The 3,756-nt window shown below is 39.1% G+C and overlaps 1 protein-coding gene across 1 annotated transcript in view; it reads right to left on the minus strand.

Moving 5' to 3' along the window:
* Window positions 1-3,508, minus strand: part of fut8b (fucosyltransferase 8b (alpha (1,6) fucosyltransferase)) — a 68,043-nt gene extending 64,535 nt beyond the window's left edge. Inside the window, exon 1 of the mRNA XM_014015487.1 lies at window positions 3,243-3,508. The gene's annotated coding sequence lies outside the window, so the exon portion shown is untranslated. The remainder of the gene's footprint in view (window positions 1-3,242) is intronic.
* Window positions 3,509-3,756: the final 248 nt, after the last annotated feature.

The raw sequence follows: 3,756 nt of genomic DNA on the forward strand, positions 1-3,756 counted from the left end.
GCTGACCCTTACATTAACAAGAACAGTTCTTTAATATTGTAATGTTTTCTGTAATTGTAATATTTTCATGAAAAACTCACCACTCTTATGCCAATACGGTCACAATGATGCATTTAGGTACCGAAATAGAATTGCATGAACATTCACCTGGTGGTTATGTAATACAGCGCATCGATAATAAAAAATCTGCGACGACAAATTTACATAATCGACGTCATCGATTATTTCAACTAATCGGTGCAGCCCTACTTGTGACGTCCATGGCCTACCCCAGTTACCACGACTGTGCATGTGTGTCAAGGACAGAAAGGCAGATGTGGCAGTGGAAGGTGTCAAAGCAGTTTGAAGAGAAAAACAAAGTAAAGAACAAAAAAAAGAAAACGATTAATCGATTATTAAATTAGTCATCGATTAATCGATTAATTGGTGCAGCCCTAGGTCACATCCCCTGCTCTCTGGGTAAAGTTACAGAAACACTTAAAAAAGCAAATAAGGTTGCTCTAATATGTCGCATGGACATATATTGACACAGACACTTATATGTCTGAGTTCAGCATTATGACATTTATTTTGTTTATTCCATTAGAGCATCATTTATAGTTTCTTTTGTGTCTGAAAGAGTTAATTTTCTGAATCGTGTCGGAAGCATGTTTATCACATCCATAATTATTCTCTTATAAATGCATCGTAGCTAAAGGTCAGCTGATTTTTTATTTATTCATTTTTAGGCCAATGCCAGTCTTTAGAAATCAGATCAGCCAATATGATATATGCTGGTGTTTTTCATGGCAAACAATTTTCCATTCAACAAAATGCAACAATAAATACTTAAACATTTATTTAACTATCCTTATAAGAACGTGTACAGTTAATTGTTGGTTTTAAAATTAAATTGTGGGCTACAAACAGCAAGTGGTAGCAGCTGCATCTTCATTTTCCTATTGGTAGGCTTGATTAGGTATCCAATATCGCCCAGTTTATTGTTCTCTCTCTGCTCTGATATGTAATTGAATTAAAACCAAGAGGTGTTCACGCTCTTAAAAAGGCCAACCTCAGACCTTACCAAAAGAGAAGCTACACTTAGCTAGGGATGGGTACCGAATTCGATACTTTTTGATGTAAAGACCGAATTCTGTCGGTACTACTATCACGTAACATCAAACGGTACCATGTTTCGGTACCTAAACGCATCATCGCGACTGGTTTGGCGTAAGAGTAGGGGTGTAAGAAAATATCGATACACTGAAATATTGCAATAGTTCATTTCCAGATACTGTATCGATATTCTAAAACCCTGTATCGATTTTTTTATTGAGCTTTAAAATGTCAACTTTCCTGCCAGCCGTTCATTTTTATGTTGTAGTTCAGCCTCTGACCACTAGTTGGCAGCAGTGAGCCAGCCATTTGGCTCGGTAGAGGCTATTGTTAAGTGTTGGATGACCAGATTGTATATTTTCAAATTATTTATTGGCAAATTTAGTCTAATAATTGAAAACATGGATGAAATAAGAAATATGAAACAAATAAAATAAAATACATACAAAGCAGAACACAGCTAAATATATCAAAAGTATGTTTATGTAACATTTTTGAGAAAATTTTCTGAGACAATGAATTTTGGTTTTTCATTTTTTTTTCCCAGTAAGAGGTTTTTATTTAATAGAATTTTTGGACAAAAAAAATCGCAATATATTGCCTTGTTTACAGTATCGCAATATATCGGGATATATCGTATCGTGACCCCTCTGTCATGATATGTATCGTATCGCCAAATTCTGGCTAATACACAGCCCTACGTAAGAGTGGCGAGTTTTCCATGCTTGTCCTGAACACAGCATCACGCAAAAGCGTAATGACGTCAGCAGCCGCTGGCAGTAAACAGAGGCAGAGTTCAGTCTGAATGTAGCTGAAAGCCTCGCAGCTCCTGGAGTAAAACTCACCGAACAGACCGCCTCTGAATTATCTGGAGGATTAATTATCTGGTGAGCACAACGTTCACTTGCTCAAAGTAAATAAAGTACCACCACTTTCTTTATTTCATCCACCATTAAACAGAGACCAGCAGAGGAAAACAACAGAGGAGCTTCCCGACAGTCCGAACACGTCTGACCTAAAGAGCACAAGCAGCTAACTTGAAGTGTTGAACACGTTTTAGATGCTCAAAACGTAGCTTAAATACCTTTTATTTATTTTAACTCCATCCTTTTTTTGCTTATTTGATTTAAACTTATTTCCATGGACCTCCATCACACATTTTTCTAGCGGGGAAATGACATCAATAGAAACACGTGGAGCTGGATTTTAATTTGTGTAATAAGACAAAACAGTCTTGTTGTTTTCAACAGTTTTCACCATAAAGACATAAGTTACACAACTGATGTTACAATACAAAGAGTTGGATGTTGTCTTGATATTTGTTAATTTTATATATTTAGAAATATGTAAAAAAAAAATTTATTATTTTGAAAAAAACACACACACAAAGTACCGAAAATTGGTACCGTTAAGTACCGGTACCGATTCCCATGTACCGGATATTGGTTCTGAATCGATTCAAATGCCAAAGGTACCTAGAGAACATGAAACCACACAGTTTATGTGAGTCACCTGTTATCACATACAGAGAGGCCTTATTACACATTAACTACAGTTCCAGAAACAGGAAACAAACTCCTGACTTTATTACACTGCAAATGTCTGATACCGTGGCAGCTGTCTGTATGGCAGACATTCACTCATTTAACAGAGGAAAAATAATGTGTTTAAAAGGACACACACTTAAACTGTCCTGTGTCTTTTGTTTTTCACGCAGACAGCAGGTCACAAGCATTTCACTCTCATTTCACGGTTTTAAACCCAACAGAGCACGTCCAGCTAGCATGTGAGCTAAACAGCCCGTCAAGTTAAACAAACACCCGGTCATTCAGCCGCACGGCTGCGGGCAAACATGTAGCCTACACCGGGCTGTGTTCTGCTGCACGAACAGTTCGTTACGTGGTGTTGTTTTAAAGAAACGTGCCTTCTTTTCGCTTCGCTCAGTTAATAACAACAACAACAATCAGAGCTTTAAACTAGCAAGAGCACATCCTAGCAGCGGCGCTAACATAACGGTACCAGGGACTCCTGCCTAACCCTGACCGCTATTCGGTTACCCTGGTCTCAGCGACGCAGTCAACAGGCCGGGGATGCCGCGAGCCGAGCACTGCCTCTCTGCCTCTCTCCGTCCGGTTGTTGGAGCCTACCTTGTCGACGTGACGCACCGGCTTCCAGCGGCATCCGAGCGGGGCTGCGGAGGCTCTGCCGGGGGCGGTTGCTCCAGATAAATGCGGGGGGAAAGGGTTGCAGCGGAAACGGGAACCAGAGGAGCGTGAAGCAGAGAACACGGCAGCTCAGACTGCTCTGAGATCTGTTGAATGGCCGGTGTCAACACAGAGCGGGGAGGAGGGGAGGCTCAACTTCCGGGGGAGAATTTTCAAAATAATGCACCCTGAACATATTTTTACTTTTTCTTTTTTTTAAAGAAGTAAACTTTACAAAATTAAATGCTATGGTCTGAGACTGTTTTCTGTAATAAATATTAAACAGCCAATACCTTTTTCATGCCATAGTAGCAGTTACAAAATAAACACATTTGTGAGATCGAAACGAGGATTAAGTCCAAAAGTTGTACATGGAGAAATAGGCAAATAGTGTTTTGACTAAAATATTAACAAAAATTGCATTTTGTCAAAATATAATGCCTTATCAATGTATCAT

Source organism: Austrofundulus limnaeus, unplaced genomic scaffold (genome assembly GCF_001266775.1).
Source record: "Austrofundulus limnaeus strain Quisiro unplaced genomic scaffold, Austrofundulus_limnaeus-1.0 Scaffold129, whole genome shotgun sequence".
NCBI lineage: Eukaryota > Metazoa > Chordata > Actinopteri > Cyprinodontiformes > Rivulidae > Austrofundulus > Austrofundulus limnaeus.